Source organism: Pinus tabuliformis, chromosome J (genome assembly GCF_031772625.1).
Source record: "Pinus tabuliformis cultivar Carrire ecotype Pingquan chromosome J, CPIR1, whole genome shotgun sequence".
In the NCBI taxonomy this organism is placed as follows: domain Eukaryota; kingdom Viridiplantae; phylum Streptophyta; class Pinopsida; order Pinales; family Pinaceae; genus Pinus; species Pinus tabuliformis.
Window position 1 is genome coordinate 1,465,650,241 of NC_142295.1, and position 17,709 is coordinate 1,465,667,949.

At 34.8% G+C, this 17,709-nt stretch overlaps 1 pseudogene; it reads left to right on the plus strand.

Moving 5' to 3' along the window:
* Positions 1-2,518: 2,518 nt before the first annotated feature.
* LOC149232891 (uncharacterized) lies at positions 2,519-14,348 on the plus strand (annotated as a pseudogene).
* Positions 14,349-17,709: the final 3,361 nt, after the last annotated feature.

Genomic DNA, 17,709 nt, shown 5'->3' on the forward strand with positions numbered 1-17,709 from the left:
ACAAAGAAACCCTTAAGAGTGAAATAAAATGCTTTTCAAATGATATCCTTTAGGAAAAATAGGCGATTGGTACCAAATATATCCTCAGAAAGAGAATTCAATGTCTAATCATAATTTTCCACAAGACATCCCCACTAATCGTTGCAACTTTGTACTTTGCAGCCAACACTAATATTTGGGTCCTCATTGTAAATCATGATTTTACTTGTTTTCACATAGAGAGAGCACAAGCTCGTTCACTTTTGGAACTTCACATTTGAATCATTCTCCTCAATTTCGTTCATGGCATTGGTGATAGCATGGTTTTTTTATATCTTCTCTACAATTTATTCTTAACTCTTCCATTAAGCCTTTGTGGGATTAACTCTAAATTGAATTAATCCATGGGACTTCAAATTCTCTACAAATATGGGTTGTAATAACTTTTTCTTCTTACATTTTTCTCATTTTTATTTCCATTGTGTGTGTGTGGTAGACATGCAAATATAAAAAATAACCCTTTTCTTCAATCCAAAAATACTTTCACCTTTTTAAATGTTGGCTTAGAATCTAGTATCATTGCTATTAGTCTACATTGAGTAATTGACAGGTTAAAATTTGGTATCAAGCCTCTGCTGCTACAAGTTGAAAGGAAGATTCGTACTAAATATAAATTGGTCTAATATATCTCTTAGAGATCATTTTTTTCCATAATTTGTTTCATTATTGCTAGACACTTGAAGTCTCTAGGCAAAAGTTGAAGTTTGAAAATTATCCATAAAAATAAAGTGGTTTTGGATATTTAAGAAATATGGAATTTTCACAAGTCTCACTTCATTTTTGTGACAACGCTAAATTGAACTTATTTGGAAACATTGTATCCCCTTGCAGAAAGATCTAGGAAGGTTTAAAACAAATTTAGGACATTTTTCCGAACAGCCAAGTAGAGCTGCTCATAATAGTGAAATTGATCAAATAGATCCTTCTACTAAGGCATGGCTTGGACATTTGCAAGATTTGTCTCTATCTCCTTTCCCTACATTTGAAGTAGAAACATTTCAAGGAATGCACTCTTTTCTTCAACTCTAGGTCTTGTGAGAGTCCAGGGCCTTGGAAGATAATATCCACAAACATTTGCAGCAATAGTAGGTGCATCTATTTCAAGAAATCCAGTACCAAATCCTCAGCTAGTCAAAGCAGGGTTAGCTAGTCCTTTCTCAACTACAAAGTTGGGAAAGTTTGGGTTATCTGAAAAAGAAAGAATAGTTAACCATGGGTCATTTAATGCATTTTATTCTTATTCCATAGAGCTTGCTACTGATTTGTCAGACAATACTTTATCCTTTGATGAAACAACTTCCATTGAGGAGAAAAACCATGCTTAGTCACAAATAAAGAAGGAAAATACAGAAACTTAAAATAACCATTTTCATAAGAAATTTTCTTTAAACCAAAATCCACAGCTTTCATATCCCACAAAATCATGGGCTGAATTAGTCAATTCATGTATTTTGACAAAAGCATAATGATAGTCCTTCTATAGCTTCAATCAAAACAATAAACTACTGGAAAACATGAACTTGACCTCAATGACTTCCAAAGATCAAGTTATAGGTTCCCACTTAAATCAATAATATGAATCTATTACACCCAAGTTGTATGTTGGCACATCAGCTATTGGGATTCCTAATGGGGATTGATCTAATGGGAAATATTAGAGTCCTCATATTTCAAATGCATGTACTCCTAATTTTGGCTTGAGTGGATATCCAATTAGTCCATTTATTTTAGAACCCATGATGCCCAACTTTTCTATGCCTAGTACATTAGCTCCCACATTTGACAATATTATTGCATCTACTAACATGAATTCAATATCTACTCCTGGAAGCTTGCCTAGAGGAACATCACAAGGCACCATAGACCTACAAAAGTTATATAGAATGAGTGAGAAAATAGGAGTTGGAATTTAGATGCCAATCATGGATTCAATAAGCTTGCCACAATTGCAAAGAATTGCAGAATATGTTGCATGAATTCCCACAACTTATATTGATGGCTTAGTCTTGATTTTCTCGAGTTATAGAAATCCTACTTGACTGCTTTGCCTTCTCAACAATAGTCACAATATGGTGTGCCATATTTGGGAAAAGGTGGAAATGCTAGTCTCAGATGTTATGCTAGTCCTTCCTTTGGCTTTGCCATGCCATATCCAGCTGGCCCAATTGGAAGTCTTATGCTTCCTAGTTCTCCTATGGCATCTACAACTTCACCTATTCAACATAATGAATGAAACCCTCATTATTCCTTGGGTTCAAAGATTTCATATGTGGGAGCTTGTCATTCCCTAAATCCATTAATATGTAGAAAGACAATTAATATTAACCATCATACTAAAATTTCATTGGTTCTTGATATTTAGCTTGAAATGGTTTAGAACTCTCCATGAATTCCCTAAATCCATTTATATGTAGAAATTCCATTACATTAACCACCATACTCTGATCTTGGTAGATTGGAGCTCTTGGCACAGGCACAAATGTGCTTAGCCAAGTCAGATGAGTTGCGACAAGATGCTAAAATAGAAGTGCAATTGCGTGCTAAAAGTGAGTGTGAGGAGCTGGAATCAAAAGTTGAATCTCGTGTGCAGCAGGCAGAGATAAACAAAATGGCTCTTCTAGAGGAAAAGAAACAACGAAGGGTTTTTTCCTAGGAGAGGATGACACATTCCCTTCTGCATCAGATGCTATAGGAAGATAAAGATAAAGAGTGTATAGAAACACTTAATGCAACAATATGTCAAAGAGTTGCAGTTGTAGAGTACAAGCGTTTATGTCTTTTAGAGGATGAAAAAACTTGTGCACATGCAATAGTTATGTAAGAAAGAAATGTTTCCAATTATATCTATATTTAGAGGGAAATGGAGATTAAAAATTTTAAGGGGAAGTTGGAAAATCGATTGTAAAGAGTATGTGCATGGTGTAGTTTATTTCAATTTTTTTTCCTTTTAGTTGCATGCAACTCATTTGTCTGATTTAACACTTACACAGGGAAAACACAAAAGACCATAACTTCTAAGGAAAATAGGAAGATGTGGAGGAATCAATCATATTAATCACCACAAAATATATAAGCATGGGGACTGTCTCTCAAGAAAGTTGGCCAGGTCATAGTCTAACTTATAAGGAAATTCATATTTTGATTTTAGAGATGTTGATAGACTAATGCAACACTATTTTTTGTTTTATGAACCTTACTGAGTTCTTATTTGGAGGAAGTTCCAAAAGTAAAGACATACAACATATGCTTTAGCATGGGAGTTTACTGCATGTGAAATCAATCATTCCTCTATTAATTCAGTTCCTTTTGAGCAACTTGCAACTCGCTTATAGTCAACTTCCACATTACATGTTGTGAAAACACTTCTAGCTCACATTGAGGGTCAGTTTTTGGTGTCACAAGCAAGACAATCTAATGTTGTGCAAATAGATCATTAGTCTAAACGGTTATCTCTAGGACACAAAAAAATGTCTTCAATTCGAAATATAGTTGAAAAGATGGTTGTTTATCAACTGTTTATTAATGTGACAACTAGAGGTCAAAAGGTTGAAGGAAAGGAACAATTAAGGTATCTAGTATGTGTCTTTTTGTGTGCCTATATGATTTTTGGTCATCCTGAGGTTGTCTTCAGTGGTATAGGAGATTGTGAAACTACACTTGCAGAAGTAAAAGCTAGGCTTATTCTAGAATTTGAATCCTTAATCACTATTATATTAGATGGGCCTTCTTCTAGCTCTTTGTCAAGACCTTCTCCAAATGCAACAACCGATGATTGGGGTTTTGAAGAACCTCAGACTTCAAGTCAACAATGGCTATTTTCAGCCTAGATGGTTGCATATGATGCTTCTTGGTGCTCTTACCTATATCAATGTGTTGTGGAAAGTCAAGGATGCACAATCCCTTGAAGAGGATTTAATTAGAGTGGCTTACCAGCTTGAAGTTTTAATGTTATAGAAGCGCAGCATATCATCAAGAGATGAGGATGATGCTAGTCATGACTCAAAGGCCATTCACAAGTAGGTATGAATTACTACTTTGTATTCACATGCACTCGGTATTCCCATGTTCATATCAATTGAGTGTATAGTTATAATTATTCATCTATCAGGATGTCACATGAGTGACTAAATGTGCATAGATTTTCAATCTTAATTTTTGTACTGTTGTGCTCTATTTTTAATGATTATTTTTGTCACCTCCAATGAGATAATATTGTTGGTGGATACATAAGGAAGATATCAACAAGCTTACTAGAAGGATTTGCAAGGTTTATTTATATATATCAATTGGTTTCCATGGATTTGGGATTGTAAAAGCCACCAAATACTATTAGTACACCTTAGTAACTCAAGGTTGTTGGGTTGCTATAAAAGTTAAACTTTTGGGAAAATACTGGACTTCTGAAACACACCTTTTCAGTTGGTCTTTTTGTCTTTTATCTGCCATTAATTAATCCTATTAAGATAGGTTAATATCTTTTCTTAGTATGTAATAGCTAATTAAATATCAATAGTTTTTTTTTTTGTTTTTTAAATTCTATAAACCCAATTTGATTATAAATTCTCATCATCACAATTTAATTATAAATTCTCATCATCACATGCTTTTATAGGTTCTAGAAGATCAAAAACTTCAACGAGAAAGGGTTCTTCATTTGAGTGGCATTTATGGAGAAGCAAGGATGAAAATGGCAATTTGAGATGCACGAGCTAAATTTATGGAATCAAAGGAGAATGAAGCTCTACTAATGTCACCTTTTTACCGTGCATCATTTTCACCACCTCATAGTCCCTCTAATGTCTAAATGATAATGGAAAGCCAAAGAAGGTTGTCAAGTCATTATTAAAAATACTTTAGAACTAGAAACTTCCTCAAGAACAAAGTCTAAGTTAACTAATAGATTGAGAGATGCACTTGAGGAACAATTGTTAAATGACGATGAAATTATTTGTTACTGATATTCTTCATGGTAGAGATAGATTGTTTGCGAATAGTCTCTGTCCAATAAATAAAGGTTCTAAAAAAATTAAGGTGAGGATAATTAGAATATGTTGAAAGGAAAGACTTGGTCTTATTTTGGATCAAGTAAGTAGATAATTTAGTTCCTTCACATATGTTTTGCATGCACAGGTTAAATAAACAATGGAGAAAGCTTTTTGGAATGGTGTTGAAGAATCTCATGCACTTGACCATCCTGATTATAGTTGGGTGGTTGGGCTTATGGAAGAAGTCAGGGATGATCTTCTTTAATTGATTCCTGAAAGTTGGAAACAAGAACTCCTTGAAAGCATAATACAATTTCTATTTCTGTAGAAAAGATAATGCTTTTGTGGCATTGTCTTGATGTGGATTTTAATTGACTTTCATATTTTCTTTGTTCATCTAGATATTGGATTCAGGAAGCCAAGACATTGAGTATCTTAGTAATATTACGGGTTATTCATTAGGTTTTGTATTGAATCTTTATATTCCAACAAATGGTAAAGACTCAAAATTAGCTCATGAAAATTTATTTCATGAATTATCTGAGATAGTGGCTAGAATGGAAAAAAATACAAACTGTTCCTTTGCACATGCATTAGTGAAGGGCCTTTTCTTTATTTTAGAACAAATACAGGTATTACTGTTGTATGTCATTGTTCCATATATAATATTTGAAATTAATAACAAATGCTTTCATGTCATGCCTTTTTTTGCGTACGTACAAATTGGAAATAGGGTATGAATGGCATGCCTTGTTGTGGTGTTTTGTGGTGGCCTAGGTGCAGGTGATATTGACAAATGCTCTAATCCCAATACAATTTCCTCTAATTCTGGCCGAATCGCTTCATCTTCCTCAACTGGAGTATCAATCATCTATTTCTAGACTGACTGTTTTATAAATTTTCCTTTATTGGCCACTATCACCAATCCTTTTCCATTAATCAGCCAAACACTTGTTATCGAGAAAAATTTCATAATAGAGGACCCTTTTAGCACTATCAGTGTTGTAAGTTGATAGGAATTACAATATATACTATCAGTAGTTTAAAATTCCCATAATGCAATTATACATGAAAATACACTATCGGAAGGTTATTCCATGAGAAATGGAACAACACTATTGGTGCTTCGCCATCGGCCTTTCCCCGATGTGATAATACTGTAGTATTATCAACGATCGCAATTGGTAGGTTCAACGCTCCCTTTACACATAACAATGTGATGCGATAATGCTTCGCGGAGCCGATAGAATATAAGTCCTCCTCTATAATATTTCGGATCTGGTTGTATTGCAATATCGGATTTCGATGGTTCAATAAGCCTGGTTCCTCTCCACTGAAGCGATGCGATATGATAGTGCTTATGTACCTAATATGGATATAAGCCACGCTTTATAAGATTTCAAGTCCGGAAATCAAATTCAGACTATGTTTTTCGTTGTTTCTTAGTGTAAACAGGAATTTAGCTTGTGGGACTAAAATGATGCATAAATTAGAAACAGAGAATGTCGATACGAAGGAAAAAAATTCAAACCAACTATTACTAGAGTATTAACTGGAAAACCAAGCTAAACCACTGTTATAAAACCTTACAAGTAAGCGATGTGAGAAAACCAAAGATATGCATAAATACTAGATTCAATAGACAAACAGGTGTTCAGATGCATAGAAAGGATTTCAGAGGTCACAATGCCTCTAGGATCGACCAATACACATAGATATCCTCTTCTTTCCTAAATAAATATGAGATAAAACCACTCGATCAAAATTCCTTTTCAATAGCGTGAAAGTTACGTAAATACTGATTCGTCTTAACAACCAAATCCTAATACAGAGGCTGAAATTTATTAATCCTATCTGTTTTACGAGGTATTCTCCTCAAGAATATCTACTACGCTAACTAATCCTATTTTCTCTGCAAGGTATTCTCCTCAAGAATCTCCACTATATTGAACTAATTAAGACTTATTACATCATGATCTAACCCTATATTCTAGCTCTACACTTAACTAGAGAGACATGGAAATTGCTAGCTAAAGGATTCCACTCCTTTGCTTGTAGATTTTTTTATATTTTTGGAATAAGTTTGAAGTCTTTTCCCTCCAAGTCTCATGCTCCTACATCAGACTCCTGAGGAAAAAATTCTTCATGGGCTCCTATCCATGAGCCCTTCTATAGAACTGCCCAACTTCTATAGCATGTTTTCTATTACCCAAGTAGCTTCACTAATTGGTTGATCCTTCCATTTGACCAAATACTAAAAGTACTCCTATCGTCTGGTTTTCTTCAACAATTTCTTATCCAAAATCATTTCTGGTTGCAATTCCTTTGCTGTAGGTAACTATTTTACCCAGTCAATTTCTTGTGTCTCTTGGTCTTCTTTTGTATCTTTTGCAGTTTCACCTTCATACTTGTACAGATCAACAACATTGAAAATTGGAGATATTCCAACATCAAGGGGTAATTCAATTTCATATGCATTTGCATAAAATTTTCTTAATACTTGCATGGTCCAATTTTCTTGAACTTCAATTTGTTATACTCCCTCTTTGGAAATCCTTCCTTCCTTAGGTGTGCTAAAACCAAATCTCCAACTTCAAAGTTCACCTCTCTTTTTTTCATGCTTACTCTAGTTTTGTACTTGATGTTGCTATCTTATTGCTGTTATTTCACTTGTTCATGTATTTCTTGCATTTCTGAAGCAAAATCTTCTCCCTCTGCACTTCTCATCTCATCGTTTTCCAAGTTTCTTAACGCAGATACTCCTCTTGGATGCATTCCATAAACTATATGGAATGGACTCGGCCCTGTACTCCTGTTAAGTGAGTGATTATATGCATATTCACCCTGTGCCAATACATGATCCCATTGCTTTTATTTTCTATAGTAAGACTCCTTAAAAGATTACCTAAACTCCTGTTAACAACTTCAGTCTATCCATCAGTCTGTGGATGATAGGTAGAACTGAAACTTAGTTTAGCTCCCGTCTTTTTCCATAATGTCCTCCAGAAATGTCCAACAAATTTGGAATCCTTGTTTGAGACAATACTCTTAAGCAAACCATGTTGTCTTACAATCTCCTTGAAAAACAAATTAGCAATGTGAGTAGCATCACTAGTTTTATAACATGGAATAAAATGTGCCATTTTTGAAATCCTATCCACTACAAAGAAAATTGAATCATTTCCTCTTTGAGTCTTTGGTAAGACCAAAACAAAATCCATACTTACCATATCCCAAGGCCTATCTAGAATTGGTAATGGAACATACAAACCTGTGTTTTGGTTTCTTCCCCTTTCATATTGACAGACTTTGTAGTTTTCCACATACTTTTCCTCTTCAGATCTTATTTTCAGCCAGAAATAAAATCTGTTCAAATGTTCATAAGTCTTATCTATACTAAAATGTCCTGGAAGTCCACCACTATGTTTTTCTTTGATTAAGTTCTCCCTCATAGAACAATTTGGTATGCATAGTTGATTTCTCTTAAATAACAGTGCATGTTGTAAGAAATAATCCAACCATTTATTCCTATCCATCAAAATGGGATTCCTACAAGCTTCAAATGCCTTGTTAAAATCTAAATAGGTCTCATACAATTATTTAGGAAATTCAAAACCCAACACTTGAATTTGACTCTCAAAAAGTAATGTATTTTTCCTACTTAGAGCATCTACAACTTTGTTTGATTGGCCATTTATATGCTTCAAGAAAAAAATGAAAGCCCTGAGATACTCTACCCATTTGGCTTGTTTCTGGTTAAGCTTTGGCTACTGCATAATATACTACAATGCATGGTTATCTGAAAAAATTATGAACTGTTTTGACATTAGATAATGTCTCCACTTCTTCAATGACTGCACAACTGCATAAAACTCTTTATCATAAGAAGAATACTTCTTCTTTGAATCATTCAACTTTTCACTAAAATAAGCTATAGGTCTATCTTCCTAACTTAAAACACCTCCAATAGCTTCTCCACTGGCATCACATTTCACTTGGAAAGGTTTACTAAAATCACGTAGAACCAAAATAGGTTTTTCAGTGATCTTCTTCTTCAATAGTTGAAAATTCTTTTCTACTTCAACATTCGATCTAAATGGTTGTTTATCCTTCTTGATAGTCTTAACAATAGGAGAATTGATCTTACTAAAATTCTTTATGAATTTCCTATAAAAACTAGCAAGACCATGGAAACTTCTTACCTAAAAGATACTTTTAGGCGAGGGCCACTCCATGATTGCCTTGATCTTCTTTGGATCCATCTTCAATCCTTCAGCAGAAATAACAAAACCCAAATACACTAATTCCTCTTTCATGAATGAACATTTCTTCAAATTCAGCGATAATTTCTCTTGTTGTAACCTTTGTAAGACATAATTCAGATGTATCATGTGCTCCTCCTTAGATGTGTTGTAAATTAATATATCATCCAGATATACTATTACAAATTTACTAATAAAGTATTTAAGAACTTCATTCATGAGTCTCATAAATGTACTTGGTGCATTTGAAACCCAAAAGGCATTACTCTCCATTCATACAATCCTTCATTTGTCTTAAAAGTAGTTTTCCACTCATCCCCTTCTCTTATCCTTATCTGATGATACCCACTCTTGAGATCTAGTTTTGTAAAATACTTTGCTCCACTCAAACAATCCATCAAATATTCAATTCTAGGTAAAGGAAATATATACATGATTGTGATTTTACTGATGGCTCTTGAATCAATACACATTCTCTAGCCTCCATATTTCTTTGGACTCAACACTGTTGGTACTACACAAGGACTCAAACTTTCTTTGATCAGTCTTTTGTCAAGCAATTCCTGAACCTGCTTTCTAACCTCTTCATTTTTTGTGGCAGTCATTCTATAAGTTTCTTTGTTTGGTAGATTTGCTCCAGGAATCAAATATATATGATGGCTAATTCTTCTAATGTGTGGTAACTCATTAGGCAAATCATCAATAATGATACCACAATAATTGTCCAACATTTCTTGAATTTCAATGGGTAAATCAGAAACGTTAGTATAAGTCATTATTACCTTGGGCTTGCAAATTACAGCAAAATTTACCTCATTCTCTTCAATTTGCTATAAGTATTCCTTTCCTCCTAGCAATAGAGTTTTTGGATCAGTCTTCTTTCTTGATGCATCCTCTTCTTCCATAGGTAGTAATTCGTGATTTATACCATATTTACCAAACTTGTAGGTGTTTCTTTTCCCATCATTCATATCTCCTCTATCAAATTGCCAAGGTATTCCAAGAAATATGTGACACACATCCATGGGAATCACATCAAATACAATTTTATCATTATATTTTCCCAACTGCAACTCCACTTCACACTGTTCATTCACTAACAACTGATGTCCCTTTTATAACCATGACACCTTGTAAGGTGTTGGATGTCTCATTGTCTTCAGCTTCAATTTCTCCACCACTTCTGTAGAGACAAAATTATCAGTCTTGTCACTATCAATGATCATCTAACAGCATTTCCCTTGAACCTTACACACTGTTCTGAACAAAGTCTTTCTTTGTGATGGTTCAACTATCTCCTTTGCTAGCTTGAGAAAAACTTTATTGACTACCAAGGATTCTCCTCTCTTTGGTACATTTTCTTCTTCTGTCACTGCTGCTACTTCTTCCTCAACTTGAGCAACAATTGCATTCCTCTGACTTGTTCCTGCATTCTCTGGGCACTCAAAAGATTTGTATCCCAGTTTGTTACACCTATAACATCTTACTCCGCTTCCTCTTCCTCTTCCTCCTCTTCCTCTAGAGAAACTCCCTCTGCCACTTGCATCACCTCCTGTGGTTGCATGTTGGGTTGAGCTGCTGCTAGCTCCATATTTAGGTGTCGTAGATCTTCCTCTACCACCTTGACTTCCTTTTCCTCGAAAATTACCTCTTCCTCTGGTATACTATTTCCTTATGAGTTTTTCTTCAGCTTTCAGTACCATCTGATAAGCTTCTTCTATTGTTTTAGGAGACAATATATTTATCTCATATTGAATGTCCATCCTAAGACCATTCACATATCTAGCCACCTTCTCATCTATATCCTGAGTTTGTCCAGCTCTTATACTTAGCTTATAGAATTCCTCTATATATTCTCTCACTATCATAGACCTCTGTCTAAGATTATGCATCTGTCTAAACAAGGTTTGTTGATAATTACTTGGTAGAAACTTATCTCTTAGCTTTGCTACCATCCTATTCCAATTTCTGATTGGTTGCTTACTAAGACTCTTTCTTTCTACCTACACTCCATCCCACCAAAGTGTTGCATGTCCTTTTAGCTTGGTGACAGCAAACTTTACTTTTTTCTCATCATTTGTTTCTTCATAATCAAAGAATTTCTCAATGCCATTAATCCAGTCTACCAATTCTTTTGGATTCAATCCTCATTCATATATTGAAACCTCAGTTTTTGACCTAGTTGTGGATCTTAACACTGATTGGAAGAATCTCATCTCAGGAGTAACTGCTACGGTTTCCTCCTCTTCCTCAGTTTCAACCTCAGGCTTACTAATATCCCCATCATCTATATTTCTCCCTGCTATTAATTCCTCTAATCTAGCCTGCATCTCGTGCATAGCTTCCCTCACCTCAACATTTGAAATTGGTCAACCTCTTCTACAATGTCCTCATCCTCTTCCAACTTTGAAAGCCATATTAGATTTCCCTCTCTCGCTTCTAAGATTCAATTCAATGTCAATAGGTTGCTCTGATAGCACTAATGGTGGCCTAGGTGTAGGTGATATTGACAAACACTCTAATCCTGATATAATTTCCTCTAATTCTAGCCGAATCCCTTCATCTTCTTCAACTGGAGTATCAGTCATCTATTTCTAGACTTACTGTTTTATAAATTTCCCTTTTTTGGCCACTATCACCAATCCTTTTCCATTAATCAGCCCAACCCTTGTTATCGGGAACAATTTCATAACAGAGGCCCTTTTTAGCACTATCATTGTTGTAATTCCATAAGAATTACAATATATACTATCGGCGGTTTAAAATTCCCATAATGCCATTATACATGAAAATACACTATCAGCGGGTTATTCCATGAGAAATGGAACAACACTATCAATGCTTTGCCATCATCCTTTCCCCAATGCAATAATATTGTAGCATTATCGGTAATCGCAATTGGCAGGATCAACGCTCCCTTTACATATAACAATGCGATGCGATAACGCTTCGCCGACCTGATAGAATATAAGTCCATCTCTATAATATTTCGAATTCAGTTGTATCGTAATATTGGATTTCAGTGGTTCAATAAGCCTGGTTCCTCTCCACTGAAGGGATGCGATAGTGCTTACGAACCCGATATGGATATAAGCTGCGGTTTATAAGATTTCAAGTCCAGATTTCAAATTCAGACTATGTTTTTTGTTGTTTCTTAGTGTAAACAAGAATTTATCTTGCAGGACTAAAACAATGCATAAATTGGAAACAAAACATGCCGATATGAAGGAAAAATACTCAAACCGACTCTTATCATAGTATTAACTAGAAAACCAAGCCGAACCATTGTTATAAAAACTTACAAGTAAGTAATGCGAGAAAACCAAAAATATGCATAAATACTAGATTTAATAGACAAACATGTGTTCAGATGCATAGAAAGGGTTTCAGAGCTCACAATGCCTCCGGATCGACCAATACACAGAGATATCCTCTTCTTTCCTTAAGCAATATGAGATGAAAGCACTTGGTCAAAATCCCTTTCCAATAGTGTGAAAGTTACGTAAATACTGGTTCATCTTAACAACCAAATCCTAATACAGAGGCTGAGATTTATTAATCCTATCTATTCTACGAGGTATTCTCCTCGAAAATCTCCACTACAGTGAACTAATTAACACTTATTACATTATGATCTAACCGTATATTCTAGCTCTATGCGTAACTAGAAAAAACATGGAAATTGATGGCTAAAGGATCCCACTTGTTTGCTTGTAGATTTTTTTGTAATTTTGGAATAAGTTTGAAGTCTTTTCCCTCCATGTCTCATGCTCCTGCATTATTTTGAAATATGGATGTGCTAGGGTAAACATAATTATGAGTTTTTTTCTTTATGTTTAACAACAAAAGTAGAGGAAAAAGAAACACTATGAGTAACCACATATAAACTTTCTTGTTTAAGATTTTCCTATAACTAAAAGAAACTATAATGATTATCTGGAAATTAATGAGTTTCTTTTGTGGAACCTGATTAAATTTCTCTATCATATAGAGAGGCATCCCACTGTATGATCTCCCATGCTTCCCTAGAGTAATATGAGCCCACAAAGGAAATGAGTAATTTTGAGAGCTAACTCATTTGATTTCACTATATGATGTGATTGAAGATGAACCAGTCTATATCAATGCTAAAAAATATCATGGAATTTTGTAACATCGAAAATATCGAGCCAAAGCGAAATTAGAAAATAAGCTCATCAAAGTAAGGAAGGTAAGGAACAATTGTGTTTATGATTATTTCTCAAATACCTAACATGTTTGTTCAAAATAGTGTTGCATTAGAGCATTTTAGGGCCTCTCACTCCTGGTTTCTCCCAGGACCACTCCTAGGACCACACACACACACACATTCTAATAATCATATGTATAGAATGCTCCTAGGCTGGAATCCTTCCATAGATTTTCTGGGGAATGACCAGTCCTTGGTGTTAGAATCTCTGCTCCTTCGCAACATTCGTTCAAATGAACTTTCTCTCATCCTCTTTTGGCTAGGAAAAATGTATTGATTTCATCTTCTGAAGTAAGCATGTCAACATATTTGGTTATTGATATACTAGCATGTTTTCTGTCTTTTAATGTATTGTTTCTCATACTATGATGTCTTCTTCATCCTTATCTCCATGAATCTCGTCATCTTCATGCAATGTGAAGAGCAAGGGGATGTGGTGGTCGCTTCCTAAATACAAAATCATTGGAGACAAAAATGGTTAATGCTGATGATGGTAAACTAATAGACATACACCATGCACAATCTGTTAGTTCATCAAGCACTGAAGCTTTCCAGTCTGAAAATGGAAATATGAATTCTTCAGAGGTACATGGTAATTTAGGGTTGTTAGGATCAAAAGTTACAAGCATGTTAGAATCATGCCCTGATGGAACAGGTTACAACTATACTCAAGGGAATGGAGGGTATCTTTACCACAATGCTAGTTCATATTTCCATTTATTGGGTTTCATTCCTCTTTCATATGGAAGTGGTGAAGTAGAGAGTGGGAAAGGTATGGGATATAGCATCAAATGGGTTGCAACAGATAACTGCTATGATCCAATGAAAGTTTGACATCAGTTTGGTTGGGCTCTCATTTGTTTCAGTGTCATGTTTCATATAATTATAACACTGGAGTATGGGAGAAATTTACTTCAGTTCAAGGAAAGTGAAACTTATGGTACTAGGAGGGGAGGAAGCTGAACTAAAGCTTGCAGATTTATTTTTGTTTTCCAATGTTATCATATCAGAAAGCAACCTGTTTCAGGTTTCTTTTGGGATGATGATGTTTGATGTAAAAATATCTTGGCAGCTTTGGTCAGATCCTTATGCATTTGAGAGCCTGATTATGGAAGTAACTAGATGGAAGACCTGCTACACTTAAGCGTGTTTCTGATACAATGTTGACTGTCAGTAGTACTGTGATTTAGTGTTCCAGTGTTTGGTCAATAAATTGACCTACACCATCTGGTATTTCTAAGAGGAAAATCATTCTTGGTTGGTTACCATTAGACAATTGATCATGTCATGATTTAAATTAGAAAGTATTTTATTCAGGAAAGTATGATTAACACTATGATGTTTGGACGGGTTTCTATCTGCACATATTCTAAGACTACAATGGCATACACAATTACCATAGTGAGGGCATGGTAATCAAAGAACTAGACATGCAACATAAGAGTAGTTCTCTTTTTCAAAAACTATCTCATAGCATGATCAGTACAATGAAGACTTAAGTATTTGGTGTAATGGTCGTATATAAGCTTGACATAACTACTCTTTTTTGGAGTCAAACCCCTTTCCTACATTTCATTAAACCATTCATTTTCTTCTTCTAGTTGTCCTCCTTTATACAACCCTTCAATCAGTGTAGTATAAGTTGCAACATTCAATACTATACCTTTTCTAATAATGTCATCATGGATTTTGTTTAGTTGTTCAACATTTCCCTTGAGGAAGTTGATCTCCACAACTGTAAAGAAAATCGTTGATGTAGGAGCTAATCCTTAGTCTAAGATTTGAAAGATAAGATTATTCACTTCCTCTACCATTCCAAGCTTAGAAAGTATGCTAATGAATGAATTGTAGCTAGCCATGTCAAGGAGAAGACCATGTTCTAGCATCTGATTGTGTAGCTCATTAACATGTCCAATGCTTCCCTTTTGCAAATGAGTTTCAATTAAAACTGTATAAATTTCAAAGCTTGGTTTCAATCTCCTTTGATGAATTTGTTGTAGGAGGCAGTTGGCATCCTTCAAATTACCTATCTTGCAAAGACCTTTGATAAGTGCATTGTAAGTTTTAATTTGAGGCCTCCTTGTGAAATGAGATCATTCACAAGATCAAGAGCCTCTGACACTCTACCTTCCTTGCAGTATCCATCAATAAGTAAATCATAGGTACAAAAGTTAGGAACACTGCAATATTTTATGGATGGCTTGTATAATTTTGGGGGCTTCTGGTAGCTTTCCCCTATAACAAAAAGTTTCAACAACATAATTCCAAGTATTAGTAGGAAAAAATCCCCTTTCTTGAAATTCTTTAAAGATTTCCATCACTAATTCTAGTTTCTCCATATGCTCTAAAGCTTTCAAAAGCATATTCAAACAATGAACATCACTTGCAAAGACTTGTAATATGTTAGTGACTTCTATCATCATCTAATGTTTTTCACAAGTCCTGTTCAGCATGTTAAGGACTATCGGTATTGAATAACCTAAATATGTAGAAATTAATGCCCTAAAAATGCCCAAAATTAAGGTTTGATCCTAGTAGGAAATAATAGAACGATCCACTACAGTCTGTGCATTACTGTACAACTTAACCCTTATCAATATATGAATCAGAGTTAAGTGCTAAATATGTTGTTTTTCTAACTAGCTAAAGAATTGCAATGCCAATCCAACATTATCTTGTATTTCAAGAAATACTTGAATTACAACACATGGAATCAATTTAGATGATAATTCCTCCAGCATATCCCAACGATGTTCCATTAACAAATTATAGATAGTAGCAAGATTACTATAATTAACTTCTTGAGTGTAAACACATTGTTTTTGTTCTTCACAAATTTTAGTGTCGAGCTTCCACGAGAATTCCTGTGCTGAAATATATCTCTTTCCAATAGCATGATCACTAAAAATCATTAGCCCTGCGATCAAAAGATTTTTTCTGTATGGCATGAAACCCTTTCCACATCCCTACACTATTTCAAATTTCAAGCCTTCTTAGTAGGGGCACTCTTGCAAGTTCTAGGGCTTTAAAGATCATATAAGGTTTAAAACTCATTATTTTAACAACTCTATATAGCCAACAAGACCTCAATTCATTGTTGATTTCAAGGGAGTATGAGGCCTTCCATACCAGGGTCCCATTTGTTCTTGGGTTTTCCTAACCCATATGTCATGTTGAAAGGATAAGGTTGGGTGCCCTATTGGGGGCTCTAGAAGAACTAATGACCTCAGACATCACTAATAAAATGGCCAACATATGAGCAATACTATTCCCATCATTTTTTCTCCTGGTACAGTGATGTGTTTCCAATTAGCTATGGTTGGATTTTTGTTCGTGGCTTGGTTTTATATATAAATTTCTTCTCACCTGGCATGAGACCAGTTCCATGGACAATCTGTTAGTGTCGGTATCTTCATCCCTCCATCAGTGATCAAAATTCTCTTGTTGCATTGCATTTTAGGTGTCTCATCTAATTAGCTACATTCCATTATGGTCATGGATCATTTGATGGCAGCGGCATATTATCAATTTTCCCTCATGGTCTTTACCTACTGGCCTATTTTTGCAAAATCAGGTCATGTACAGTGATTTTCTGTCTTTACATCTGCAAAAGTCATTTTTAGGGTTTTGGGTCTCATTAGGGCTAGGGTTTGTCATCAAAGACTTGTAAAAGCTCAATAATGGTCAGTAGGAACATGAGGAGATGAAATAAAGTTTTAGGATAAAAAATTTTAATAATGACACGCTTAGTGATTGATTTTTCCTCAAAACCTTGTTTTGAGGAAAAACAACGTTTTTATGTTTTATGTATAATATTTCATGTAATTTTATTTCTTCCTATATGTAATAAGTTTTAAAATTCAGCCCTAGTCACCTTGTCAAGCTCCTGCACTTCAACTCCTGCAAAAGAGACAAGAAATTCAAAGCATTAGTCCATCAAAAGTCAAAAACCAAGTCAAACTGCCAAAGCAGAGTTTTTAAAAGCCAAAGTGAAAGAAAATATTAGAAAAGTGGGTTTTGTGTAAATGAAAAATCAAAGTCACTTGTATATAAAGTTTCCCTTGTGTTATAAACTTCATTTGTGTGCCAAAGAGAGAGTGAACAAGCCAAATCACATTTTTAAGGTGAAGAAGAGAAATCGCAGCAAAAACTGGGCCAACCTTCCTAGTGCGACACACCTAGTCGACGTGGCGCA